We start from the raw sequence: 15,092 nt of genomic DNA, 5'->3' as shown, positions 1-15,092 counted from the left end.
TTGTCATGGAAACAAGTCACATTATACCAATAATATACATGCCCAGTCTTGTGCCCGCCCCACATATAATCTACCCAGCTTTAACATATATAGTAACAATGCCATGTTCTCTTGTCAAGTTCAAATTTGTTTTATATTCAGCTGCTAGGGTTGTCATAGGAACTAGATAGCCATTGTTTTCAGCCTGGGACTTTTAAAGATTAATCTATAACCCAGTGACTTGGCAAGCACCCAACACGAAGCAAACAATTTCTTTTAATACATATCGTTCTGAATAAGCAGTTTACAAGGATTTTAGACATATGCCGCAAATGTTTGAGCTCAATAACAGAATAGTGTGTATTTATTTTTCCAAAGAATTTGTTAAGCTGATATTCTAGTAGACCCAATCCCGATCAATTTATTGAGAAATTAGGACGTTCTTCCATTGAAGTGGTTTATTTTTAAAGGTTGTCCAATTGATAAACGATTCTAGCACAAGCATGATTTAGTGTATATTTAAGTAGTTTGTCAAATGTTCACCGGCTGGTTGCTACTAGCAACTTCAATAATAATAGTTGTGCTATATAAATTAGCAGGCAAAAATTTTTAAGTGGTAGCTATAGACTAGAAACTTGGCAGGTTGTGTAGAATGAATGACTTTGAAGTACATATTTTTTATAATCGTAGTATACACAGACTATTTTATTCACCGATCATGTCTTATTGATAAAATCTGCAGTATAATGATGTATATTTTCAGATATTATTCAGAGGTATTTAAAATAAGTCTGAATGTTTCGAGAGCTATATTGTATAATACTGAACATTTATACAGATAGAAAATGTAAACAAATACTTTTGAAAATTGAATGATTATCTACACAGTCTTGCCTTAAATATCATATCATATACTAAGGGCTTATATATATGAATGTGTACTTTGAGCTTTTTTGGCAAACTTGATTTGTTATCTCAAAACATATCTTAATGATTTGCTTGTCTATATTATAGCTAGTATGTCTCATAACCAATTCTTAGAGATTGTCACTAAAGAACAAAACACTAAATGAGGTGAAAGTTTAATTTCAGGTAATAACCTTTTTTCCCTTGATGTATTTTTGGAGATTATAGCTCAGATGATTTTGATAATATATATTAATAAAAAGTTTACTTTACTAAATTAATATCCTATTCATGTAATTGTAAGTAAATTCCAAATTGTTCTTTCCATAGTAACATTAGATGCAGGCAAAAATAAAATTGTTTTTTGCATACATCAATTGTCAAAAGTATAGACTCTTTGCTGTATACTTCACAAGTTAGTTATCCCCCATGAAACACATTTGTGGGGGATATTAAATTGGGCTCTGTCCTTGCGTCCGTCTGTGCATGTTTTTTTCCAGACCAGAGCTCTGAAAATGTTTAAGATATTATAACTACTCAAAATTTTGTACAGCTATCAAGCTAATACTCTAGAAGTACCTTTTGCTATGGAGAAGTTCCCCATTTAAATACCTTTTCTGTTACCAAATTACTGTTGTATGGATCATGACTCCAAAACCGTTCAAGATAACTACCTGAAACTTTGTATAACTATCAAGCTAGCATTCTGGTAGTGCCTTTTGCTATGGAGAAGTCTTGTTTTCATTTTTTTTTGGTTACCAATAGAAACAGATAGGCAAAACTTCAAATTTTGCTGTTTCCGGTGTACGTAGAGTGTCAAAACCTTTCAAGATAACTATATAGCTACATGTACCTTAAACTTTGTCCATTTATCATCCTATCACTCTATAGTAAGGCAAAATTACAAATTTCACGGTTTCCATCTTTCAAGAGCATGGCAACAAAATTGTTCAAGAACTGCCTGAAACTTTGTACACTTTGTACAAGCCAGCACTCTCTTGGTGCATTTTGATACTGGAGGAGTTCTCATTTTAGATATATTTTCCCCTTTTCTGTTGCCATGGAAAAAGGCAAAAATACGAAATTTGAGGTTTCTGAAGCATGATCTCAAAACTGTTAAAAATAACAAATTGAAATTTAACTTGTACACTTATCAACTTGGCACTCTATTGGAGCCATTTGCATTCAAGATTTATACAGGAAGTTTTGTACACTTATGATGCTTTAAGTGCTCTTATCAAGTCTTCTTTCATGGGGAAGTCATCAATATTTTGTAAAAGATGATCCACATCAAAATATCAGTAACAGTGGTGGAATGGAGTTACCGGTAATACATTCTGCTATTGTAATATTAACATATATATTTGATTGTGTCTTTCTTTTAAATAGCGGGGCATGGGGGATAATGTCAAGCTTTGCGTTATCTTGTTTCCTATAATAATATCTTTTCAGTACTCTTTTTTTTTCGTTTAATCATTTTTTCAATTTTCTTCCTTCATATTATTAGACCCCTTTCTATCTCTATTAACTGCTTTCCAGAGTTTATCTCTCCCTTTCCCAATCTTCTTGAAATCATCAATCCTGCTGATCTGAGATAAATCTTTATTAATTCATTTACATCTTACCTCTTCCCCTCTGGTCTTCCTGCTTGACATTAACTTTGTAACCTGTGATCTCTCCCCTTTCCTTCCCCTCTTGCTTCTGTATTTAATTTCTTTCCTTCTTTCAATGTACTTTCCACTTTCAACTCCTCTTTCCTTATTTTCTACAACTTAAATAATGAATAATATAGCTCCTCTTTGTCTCCCTTACTTCCTTCAACCTCCATAACTTAAGTTTTAGCTCCCCCTACCCAGCCTTCCTCTACTTTAAGTTACCTATACTAATTAACACAATAGTCCTTCCTACTCTCCCTTACTTCCTTCAGCCTCCATAATTTAAGTTTTAGCTCCCCCTACCCAGCCTTCCTCTGCTTTAAATTCCCTAATTAACACAATAGTTCTTCCTACTCTCCCTTACTTCCTTCAACCTCCATAATTTAAGTTTTAGCTCCCCCTACCCAGCCTTCCTCTACTTTAAGTTACCTAATCAACACAATAGTCCTTCCATCTCTCCCTTACTTCCTTCAACCTCCATAATTTACGTTTTAGCTCCCCCTACCCAGCCTTCCTCTACTTTAAATTCCCTAATTAACACAATAGTTCTTCCTACTCTCCCTTACTTCCTTCAACCTCCATAATTTAAGTTTTAGCTCCCCTACCCCGCCTTCCTCTACTTTAAGTTACCTTATTAACACAATAGTCCTTCCTACTCTCCCTTACTTCCTTCAACCTCCATAATTTAAGTTTTATCTCCCCCTACTCAGCCTAGTAGTTCCTCCTCTTTTTTAAACTGCCCATTTATAACACCCTAGTTCCTCCTACCATCCTTCAACCTGCACATTCTAGATCTCCTACTCTGACCATTCTTTCTGTTTACTAAATAATGAACACCCTAGGTCACTTGCTTGACACAATAGTAACAGTGACTTGGGTTATCCACTAATGCTACCAAATATTTACCAATTTGTAACTCCATCCCCTAGCTCTGTCATTCTCCCAAGTTCTTACTTTTCAATCTCTCTGAAAGTTTGTTAATATTGATGATGTATTTAAGTGTTTAACATTTTGTTAGTGGATAACGATGATAATTGAAATATTGCTAAACACAGTATTCTTGGCAGTTGTGCAGTGTCCATATAGAATAATAGTATAATTTTTCATTCAGAAATTTCCCCAAATTTGCAAGTTTTTTTGTATTTTTTCCGCAAATTCTCATTGTTAGGAACTCTTATTTTATTAAAGAATTGCGTAGCTATAATAGATGAAATCAATCTCCACATTACAAAAATATATTTTCTTTATCTTCAATGCTAATATTCAATGTTTCAACTTTCACAGTGCTTATTGATAAAGAATTGTATCCATATATAATCCAGGAAATTTGTATGTCTTTTCTCTGAATGATTAGAATGAAGATATTTTTCTTACAGCAGTGCCTATTCATTACAGGGTCTTTCAGTGTAACCAAATTATACTTAATTAATTATGACTTAATGTCAATGTCATATCTAATGGTTAATACACTATTTTCAAAGAGAAGAACCAGATATTTATATACACTTTTGTATATATAATAGGAAAGAGAGTAGTGTACTTCCAACGGGGATCAAACCTGTAATCCCGGACTTCCTAGTCAGACCTTCTACCAGTAGTACCACTGAGCTAAAAGGAATTCCCTCTAGCGCGAAGCTAGAAGACAACTATAATCCTATGTACAATTAAAATTTGCCACACTTTTCGAATTCCCCCTTTATAAATGCTTTCGCCTTCGAACACCACAATAACCCAGGTCCCCACAGGAAGTGCCACAAACACTGGTGGATCGAACCTGTGACCTGGGCTTCCTAGTCCAACGCTCTACCACTGAGCTAAAGGGAAATTCACTCTCGCGCGAAGCTAGAAGGCGACCCTTAACCTTTGTACAATTAAAAATTGTCTCATATATATATTAACATTTAATCAGTTAGTGGCTATATTTGATTGACATCACATGGATTGTTACATCAACTCGCGGGTTCAGATTGTTCTTCAACTCTATGAGAAAAGTTTGAAGTTAACCCATTAAGCCCTAAAGTCACATTTGAACCTTCCCAAATCAAAGACGCTCAGTTAAATATAGAAAAATCGAAAAATGCTAAGATTTGTTTTTGAACCAAACCTGTACAATTTACCGAATGATAGCCAGCAGTTACTTCAGTGATAGGATTCACGAAGCATTCAACGTTAACGTACAAGTCAGAATGGCAACAGTGCTTGGTTTGATTTGGTTGGATTTTGTTAAACCCTATTAACAGCTAAGGTCATTTAAGGACACCAACATACCCTGTCTCCAGCACACATGCACGCTTAAACCAACACACATGGTGGCAACAGTGCAATTTTCATCCAAATGAATTAGACAACAAATTCCTAAACAAAACGAAAATGAGGAACAAAAAATCCATCCAATGAATGACATAGGAAACCTCATAGATTGATTGTCCACATTGCACATTCCCCCCCCCCCCCCCCCCCCCAATGAAAAAAGCTATCATATTACGGTAATCCAATGAGCCAAACCAGAAAAAATGGTGTTTCCAACCAATGCATGTTCTGCAATATATATGACATGTCCAGCATGTTTCAGCAACAGTGCCACAATGTCCCAGGGTTTCACTTTACCTCCACATGGTGTATATATGACCTTCTAAAATGGCTTTTGACCCTCAAAATGTTAAGAGGCTTGCTAATATGAAGGGGTCAGAAATTGTGATTTATGCCCCTCAAAAACTCTGTCTAGGAGCTCAGGGGTGCGGGATAATTAAATGAAATTTCAGATTTTATTACATACATGTATTTATTTCATTTACTTTGAATATCACACAATGGCGTCTGGACACTGAATATAGAATATAGTTTGCAATGAAAAGCATTGGAATGGTACACTTGTAGGGTAGCTGTCACTGGTAGGACTTGATCTTTCTACCTTTTGAAAGCTAAAATCCTACAGGTCAGCTTAAAATATAAACATGAACTACATGAATTCTGTTTGGATTCACAAGGATAACTTACCCATTAACTCATTCACCCCCGAAATGTTATTATAAACTATTCCAACCTTTGAATTGGAAGAGTTCAAATGTGTCTTCAGGGGTGAATGAATTAAACATGCACTTAATCATTCTGGGGAAAAAATGAATATTTTTCAAACTTCACATTTTGAAGGGTGTCTTTGATATAATAATTTTTCAAAAGAAAAAGAACTTTTTCCTCCAAACAAATGTTGGTTGGTTTTGAAGAATACAAACGGTAAAGCTAATTCGACTCAAAATAAACACCAACATCGGATTGGAGGCCTGAGATAAGTATAGAGGTACATTTTTAGAGAATCTCATTACTAAATCTTTTATTACCAGTACTGGTTTCAACATAAGTATAAAGTAAAGACCAAGTGTCGCAGGCCTTTCGACCTCTTGTTTTCACCAGATATTCTTAGATTTTCATAAAGCTTGAAGATCAGAGTTAATCCTTGATGTATAATTTTGTTTATCTATGTCTAAAACAAGTGAAATTATTGACAAATTTTACATATTTTCTAAAAATTCAGGATCATAAAGATTCTAGAAAAATAATTCCAAGGAAAAATATTATTTAGAAAAAGACAAATTATTAGAAATAAACTCATCAAATATGCAGTTTTCATGAAATAGAAAGTCTTAATTTAAAAGGGTTGATAATGCCAATTTAATGGTCTTTCATATATATATATATATATATATATATAACTGTTAATAGATGACAAAAAAATAATTAAATTCTTAATTAACATAACCTGTCAGATATGCTATTTTTGATGGAGTAGAAAGATTTGCGAGTATTAGATTAATTTGTGTCAATATATATAACATGTTGGACATGCCTATATTGGCCTGACTGTTGTTTCATGTGCTGTCAATACAGTTTAAGTGTTTATCAATAGACCCATTGATTAATAATCATGGCTGTTTGTGCTGTGTAGACTAGCCCTATCATTCACAATGGTGAGGGGTCGAATTAATCAGATGCATGCATATGTTTATGCTATCTATGATTAATAGTTCGGTTCCCCGAGTATAAGTCAACACCAATAACTGTAGTCCTATAAACCGCAAGAATTATATTGCTACATGATTCTATATGAATGAATTTCTAACACTCCTCTCAGAACTGCGTGGCAACGCAATGAGCCAGTAGTCGATACACCTCTGAATCCATCTTGTGCAAAATTCATTATATCACCGAAATATGACAGTTAAATGGTCCATAAAAATCTCCCATGTGTGAAAAGGGTTTAAATGACAACACATAGGTTTTATATAGATAAAAATACTGATTGTGTACATTATAACCCAGGTCTTAATACGCTGGTACCGTCCCGTAACATCACTATGCAAGTCAGGTACATCAGAAGAATCAGAGATATTGCTTTCTATAAAATTGTGGAGTTTTTGTCCTAGCCTATAGAATTGGATTGATTTCCAGTAATTTTCATTGTTGAATGCCTCTCCAGAAGTGCAGATTGTTATAGCAACCTGGCTATTATTTATGCATGCCGCTAGTGGAACGTTGTTACTATTGCCATGGCAACACCCAAATTTGCAGGTAAGAACAGGTAGGCTGGATACAGGTAGAGACTAGGTCGGTATAGAATACAGTTAAAGAGTCCTTGTGATATGGGATCGACTTTTTCTCCACACAAGGATAACTGAAATCTATATGGGGCAATAGTTTTCCAGTGTCCCATGGTAGCACTTTGCATGAATAGCGTTGTGTCAGTCACTAAGGTAAAACTGTCGTCAAGCTTTTCATCACCTGGGACGTTCTGTTGTCATTACCTTTGGAAACAGTAAGTTTGTGTGGTTAAGATACCTAGATAAATATATATATACATGTTTATCAAACATTTCAGTGATGTCATATTCTTAATAATTATTCTGATATGGACTTGACATGTGTTTAGTTAAATATTTATTGGATCTTTATGAAAATCTTTTGGTGAAAGACGGTATCTGTTGCGAGGCAAATTATCAGTTTCAGAGAATACATAACTGTGACTTAACGTGTCGCCTAATCTCTGGTGCCTCGGATCACTTAAAAAACAACATTATCTATCTAGTGGGTAGGTATCAGTTTAGGTTGGTACTGTAATACTTTCAAAAACTAGCATGTTTTATATGCGAGCATGTCCAATATTGATTAAATCTTTTTTCTTTCTAAATGCACTACGTAGTATGAGTTTAGCTCTATAGATATATATCGGTTATACATTTTTATTTGTGAGGCAATCAGGTAATCAACTTTCTGATACAGATGTTGTGTATATCGTCCTTTGTCTCTCCGTTGACACTGATGGTAATGAAAGTGACGCTAGCACACAGGCACATCAAACACTGGTGTTTCTAGGTGTTATTGAGGATAGATACAGGTAACGGTAAGCACTGAGCTCATTAAAACTGGAGTAATGTCGGAATCACTTATCACAGAAATAAATTGTAGTAACACAGGTAGGGGAGATGTTGAGATATGGTATCTATATATATATAGTGGTTATAGTGACCGGAGATGATGCTATCCTCGATGTGGTATACGCTAGGTGTCATGATAGTGTACATTAGGGCAGTCAGGCTGTAATTATTTTAAAATACCCAGAGGTCACACTAGCCGGGGTCACACAGATTCTGGGTTCCATTTTTGCTAGTGTTTTATATATCCAGTATACAGCTTTGGTATGCAGTACATTTGATTCTTCATGAAAAATGTTTAACTGTAACTTAAATATATGCTTGAAAGACATTGCTACTAAATATCTGGGTGTCTTACTTTTAGTTTTGGTATGTTCTATTTGTCCATTTTCTTTCCTTTTATAATCATTCTTATTTTGCTTTTGGTAATAATGTAATGATATAATTATTCATTCAGAAAATCATGTTTTTTTGATACATCACACAATATATATATATATATTTTAATTCAATTCTGAAATTTAATAGAAATTTTATGAAATATATCCCTTTGATTTTTAATGGTATTGCTATTTCAATTTTTTATAATAATAAAGAAAGAAAAGGACAAATATTATATGAAAAAAGTTCTCCTAATCAACAAATATGGAAGGTATTGAATGTTCTCCATACTAAATTTATTGCTCTTTTATAGATACTTGCCTAGTGTGGGGTTTCTAGGGGGACAATAACTTAGGAGCTCTAAATCCCCTCTATACCGTCTTTGTTGCTAAAGTCCCCGTTACATATGCCAAGGTATTTTGTACAATTCGATACAGGAGTATATTACCTCTCAACTTATTGCTATAATTCAGTGACACAAGAGGTATTTTGCCAAAAACCATAATCTTGGTGGCAGAGTTTTGACAAAGGACCTTACACAGGTATTTAGCGTATTGTTATTCACAGCTAAGACTTAGCAGGCAAGCCTGTATTTTGTTAGGTATATATATACATGAAAACCTCATATAATGATTTTCTGTATTTTAATATCGAATCTTTCCCATATAATACATAGTTCTTGAGACTTTATGTTTATGTAAGAGCTCGAATGAGTCATTACGAAGTCTCAATTCTTTAAAAATGAGCATTATACCTATTCTGGGGTGAAGTTACCGGTAGCAAACATTTTTCTACAATTCTATAAAGTGTTTTTAACACTTTCATTAACAGTAAATGACAGACATGCCTATCAAAGCTTATTAAATACACAACCTAAATGGGAAACGCAGAAAAAGATTCTACAAGTGTTGATATTAAGAAGTAAATATGGTATGGTAAGTGTTCAGTTTATGTCAGGCAATCAGGGTTTTATAAAATCTTAATTGTGCATGTTTATAGTTTGAAGTAATCTTTTGATAATGCAGTATTTGTAATCAAAGTAGTTTATCACAATTTGATAAAAAAATAAAATAGCATTAAACCGTAAATTGTAAAAGATAGGAACTGCTTGAGGTCGGAGCTAACGCTAAGGTTTTGCGCTGATTGTGGTTGTAATATAGCCTATAGCATTAATTTGTCCAACATTCTGTTAATTTCGTCACTTCATATCACTGATGTAAACCATTTGGACATTATCAATATTTATATATATATCAACTAACAGCCTTTTGTCAAAGTATCAATTTGCTTGCTGACATGCATCATGTTCGCTTTAATAATGTTTGGTGTATCATTTTGACAAAAACTATTACAGTATAATTTTTTTATTTTTTTATTTAAACATATTTTATTGCAGATTTTAAATTGGATTAGTCACAAGTTATTCCAACTTATGAAGCCTTCTCCCAGAAATATTTTACACTAATTCATGGCAACGTTAACAATAAATTTTACACATAAATGAAAATGAAAAAAAGAAGATAGAGAAGAACGAAAGAGAGTAGGAGAAGAACGAAGAGAGTGAGTGAGAGAGAATTTAGAACCTACCACTGTCTATATAGCTATCACTGTATACGGTTCAGAATGTATGGGCATTATGTTGGCTATAAAAAGTTGGTGAAGCTGTTTTGAAACCTTCATTTATTGACTCGAGTTGAAGTGTCAGATTGGTAGACTTTGCCTTGGTTTTAAGTATTGAAGTGTCTAATGTTGTCAACCGTTTGGTACTTTTTTGTAACATAATGGTCTCCATGTTCACCCCATATCATGTAAGGTTGTGATTGTACAGTATATATTGACTATATACATCATGGCAAGGTAAAATCATTGAATCCTTTGATTTGAAAGTAGACATGTGTGAAGCCATATATGTCGATGTTGGTTGCTTTACAGTACATGCTGTCAAGATGGGATTTGAAGCATATCAAAACAATTAAGTCAGTCTTCATAATGTGTACAATGTTGGTTATAGATCTGTTGTAATTTAGGTTCAGTTGGTTCCGTTTATCCCTTGCTTGGATACCAACCAGTATGCAGGGCGATTGAGGAATAGGGGAAACAAAGTATAGAAGTCAATCAAAACAAGCTCAGGAAAAGTTCGCAAGAAGCCCATTGTTCAGGCGAAACCTGTAGATGTTTCCTAATAAATAAAACTTGACTTATCCCAAGCTTGTTGATTGTCTTCTACACTCTGTTGTAATATTTTACAACAAGAAACATATATGTCAGTTATCACAAATAGTACCTCAAATCAGCTGCACACCATTTTCATTGTGTTCGGTTTTTTATAATTACTGTATGAGTGTATTGTCCAATAAGCTGTGAAGGGGTAAAGGAATAATTTCTGTCTCTAACAGGGAGGTTGCATATAGGCTAATTATCGGACAATTAAATAGTGTTTGTTGGTATTTTCTACTGAGTTGCATTAGATAGGGTGGGGCTCATTAGCAGACATGGGCTTATTGCTGGATCAGTACAAATCTTATCAAGAAGGGTGGGGATACATTTAAGTAAAGATGTGGGTATCAGGTTGAGATTTGACAGATTAACTCATCACCTCTGAAGACACATTTAAACTCTTCCAATTCAAATGTTGGAATAGTTCATTATGAAATTTCAGGGGTGAATGAATTAAAGCAGAGTATTTGCTTTGCTGGTAGAATCAAGGAAACGAAGAATCATCAACATTATCTTAATGATATATCAGGGTGGAAAAACGTCAAAGTCCCCAAAGTATAACCAGTTGCATTTCATTACATTCGCTTGATATTTGAATTGGTAGCTCAATTAAAATGACTCTAAGCAGTTGTTTTTTACATTTATTCTTTTCCTGTTTGTTGTTTAACAGATGAGGAATCACATACGTTTACGGAGTTAAAATTGATCAATTAGATTGGCAAATTTAAGGCAGTTTCATTTTTATTTTTTTAGTGTAGCGATATACAGACTAGTCATCCTAAAAGTTTGATTTCCTCTATAATTTTTATCATTAACCTTTTTGTGGCTTCTGTTTTATTACAAAACGATGTGTTTATCAGAATTAATAAGTATGAGCAGTTTAATGTTATTTTTATGTAGAGATATCATATGCCCTGAGGTCAGGTTCGGTGGCCTAATTTAATCATTTGTCAATAAGAGAAGGGGCCTGTGACAGCTAGCTGATGGTGGAGATTTATGTTTCCCCGTATCCCCAGTCTTGACAGAACAAAGAACACTGTCTTAATTTGATATCGTTTAACTCAGGAGTCCCATGAAAACCCACACACAATAATTCAATTAATTTCATAGAAGTTTACAGTCTTGACGTGCGAGAAGTATTATTCGTGAAAAGAACATCAGTAATTTTATGGTCTTAGTTGGCATTTACGTATATATTTGATAAACTGACAGAGCTTGAAGCTATTTTATGTTCAAATTTTGTGTTTCACATTAAAGAAATATGCATATTTTCATACAAGTTCCTGATCATATGAGGGAGATTGTTATTTTCTCTCGTTTTATAAAAAAAGCATCAAGAATGATTTTTGTAAATTTCCACTCAGGAATTTGAGTTTTAGTCAGTTATTTGCTGGATGTTACTTTTCAATTACACAAAACCTTGCGAAACGTTGATAACTGGAGATGATCTTGACAGGTGTTCCCTTGATATTTTGGCCATTAGGAGTTTTCTGGTGTATTTGTCATGTGATGATAAATTGCTATGTACCGAATACTTCAAATTAGATTTTAATTAAAACAGTTTCAGTTTTTTGTTTCAATTTTTCCTTCATTTTTGTCATTTCTTTTGTTTTATATGGCGACAATTATAACTAAAAATTTAATATGAAAATCTTCAAAATGAAACTTAAATAAATTATAAATTGAACATCAACTTCATTCATAACCAATTGACAAATGTTACTTTCAGTCTTTTTTAGCCTAAACTAAGGTGATGACTATTCCACATTTATGGCAATATTTTCACAGGATGAAGTGGCAACTTTGCTGTTTTGGTGATGAAATCCTCTTAATAGCCCAACTCCTATGATCAATGTCTGCCGAGAAAATCCTTTTTCAGAGTTATTATTCAATGAAATGCGAAAGAGCGAATTGATTTCCAATGAATGTGAGAAAAGCGACCCTCTTTTGTCCCAAAGCTTGCGTTGAAGGGGTTTAGCTTGCTATATTCTCTTCAAAGCTTGGTGTTACAGGCTTAATAACTAAAAACAGGGAAAATAGCGAGTTATGTTTTTCTATATTTTATCGGTTCTTAGGAGTGTGGTCTGTTACTCAGGTATAGGTATAGAAATATCTCATGATTCACTCAATACATTCAAGAGAGCACAATCCATTGATCAAAAGGAACAATGACAATTGGTGTCTTTATAAAGCTATTTCAGATAAAATGATTTTATTGTGAGAACTGTTTGAGATCTCTTTCAATCTGTTGGATTCATATAATTCAATGTCAGTTTACAAGGCATAGTAATCTTGTATTGAAACTATTGCTCCAAGATTCAGTAAAAATCTTATTCAAATATTTAAATTCTTATTTAAAAAAACACCATAACTTAACTCCCAATCTATCAATAGCATTTAGCTAAATATATATATAATCCACCCTGGACTTGATTAGAGCCCAAAAATGATTGTTTACATACATTTTAGAGTGTTATTTACTCTTATTGAAAAATTAATAAAACTTATTCCCAATTTATTGTCAGTTATCAGCTAAAAATATGTATATATTCTACTGAGATCTTTATCAAAGCCCAAAAATGACTTTTTAACAAAAAACAAAAACCTGTTTTGACCATCTGTCCAATTTTCCTTGCTGCTAAACAGATCCATGCAAAATAGCACCTTGATATAAAGTTAACAGTGTAGATTACAAATTTTCCAATAGAGTTGATTAAAGTTTTAGTGGATATTGACATACTTTTCTCCCACCCTTCACAGGTGTGTCTCCCGGTTTAGCCTGGAAAGATCAGCCTGTCACCCCCTAGGGGGAGATAGCCTCATGCTGATTAGCACGTGTTCAATTGTGACGTCATTAGAATGCGTCACCGGTAATTGTGACGTCATCAAAAGTGAATGACAATTTTCATACCCCACATGTGTTTTTGTTTACACTGCTGTCGGCAGAGTTGTGACTGAAATAAAAGGATGGGAGAAAAACAATCATCCCTTCCTCGAGGGTGTGACAGAGAAATCTCCAACACTCGGGGTGATTTTTTTGGTTGTCTAACCTTGGCAGAGCCTCGGGTTAGACAACCAAAAAACATCACCCCTCGGGTTGGAGATTTCTCTATCACACCCTCAAGGTAGGGGAAGATTCTATTAATCATTTTCCGTAGAACTGATTATGTTAATTGATTATACAGTTCAAAGCATGAAACTTTGCTAATACAGCGATCATGAAGGACATGTGCCATGCAGAATTTGTGCATAGTTTTGAAGATCGGCACATGAAAATTATCTTGGAAGCGCTGTGGTGTCGCATTCATGTTTTCACACTACGATAAAAACTAACCACCGATCGTAATGTCGAAGAAGCACTTACTGAATTTGTTCATGAACATATTGTCTAAACAACAACAGCCAATTATAATGACATAAACCCTCTGATTTATTTCATCAGGATTTTGAGATTATTGGTTAAACATTTAACAAGTTTTTAAAAAGTGTTCTCATCTCTGTTTAAAAAAAAGGGATGACAGAAAAATTTAAGATTAAAATTTGGTTAGGTAAAAAATTCCATTTTCAAAATAGTTGAACAAGGTTTTATAGAGACATTGTGTTAGAATTTAATCAAGTTAGTTCAGAATTTGTCAAAAAATATTATACTACAGGCACTTAACCTAGTATAAACTAAGAGAAAATGGAAACACAGATTTTTTTGGCATTTCAAGCTTTTGTGTCCTTGCTAGTATATGTGTCCAATTCTGTCAAAGTAATCTTTTCTAACGGATGAATGGATAGAGTTCCATTCAAGTTTTAAATTGTTATTTCAAACACTATAGATATTTGTGTCAGTATAGTCAACAGCTAAGTGGCAGCTCAAGTGTGGCCATTGAAAATAATTGGAGAACTAAAAACAAATATATATAGTCTGTGTTTCCACAGTAAAGTGTACTTACGGGCCGGTTTAGCGCAGGATGTTATAATATACTGAAGTTGTACAGTTTCAAAAAAATTGACATTTACATTTTTGATTTTGTAAATTAAAGCAGTTTCCACAGAAATATTGGGGGTTTTATCATGTTCATGAGAAAATGACCTTTTACACATTCCCTGTTTCACTAGATGTATTCATAAAATGTCACTGACATTTTTACCCTGTAGGAGCTGACACTTTTGATACATTCTCCAATACTGGAATTATTTTCCCACATAAGTAATAGCTTTAAAATTTACATAAAGTACACTCCAGTATACAGCGAAACATTAGAAAACGAAGATCAGGGAGGTAGGAAAATCATACATGTGCATGAATATGAATATTAACATATATTTTATATATTTTTCATGCTATGTCAGGTATATTGTTGTTGAGATTTGTTGTGCAAGTTTGTGTGTATGTTGTTATGTAAATACAAATTTTGATGTGTAATTTAGAGTATTTGAATTAAATGCCTCCGATTATTTTTAGACAAACGTGTTTTGATCTACGGGGATGAGTATATTTATATGAGGCTTGACAAGTTAAGCTGAAGTTCTATGTTTT

The 15,092-nt window shown here is 33.6% G+C and overlaps 1 protein-coding gene across 2 annotated transcripts in view; it reads left to right on the top strand.

Moving 5' to 3' along the window:
• Positions 1 to 15,092, top strand: part of LOC110451638 (zinc finger protein castor homolog 1-like) — a 46,712-nt gene that overhangs the window by 1,053 nt on the left and 30,567 nt on the right. Inside the window, exon 1 of one of the 2 annotated variants that reach the window (XM_021499757.1) lies at positions 7,216 to 7,350. The exons of the other annotated variant lie outside the window; for it this stretch is intronic. The gene's annotated coding sequence lies outside the window, so the exon portion shown is untranslated. Of the gene's footprint in view, positions 1 to 7,215; positions 7,351 to 15,092 lie in introns of those variants that run through there. 2 annotated transcript variants of the gene reach the window in all.

This window comes from Mizuhopecten yessoensis, unplaced genomic scaffold (genome assembly GCF_002113885.1).
Source record: "Mizuhopecten yessoensis strain PY_sf001 unplaced genomic scaffold, ASM211388v2 scaffold6135_2, whole genome shotgun sequence".
NCBI lineage: Eukaryota > Metazoa > Mollusca > Bivalvia > Pectinida > Pectinidae > Mizuhopecten > Mizuhopecten yessoensis.
Note: the sequence above shows the minus strand (reverse complement) of the source record. Positions and strands in the feature narration are given on the sequence as shown.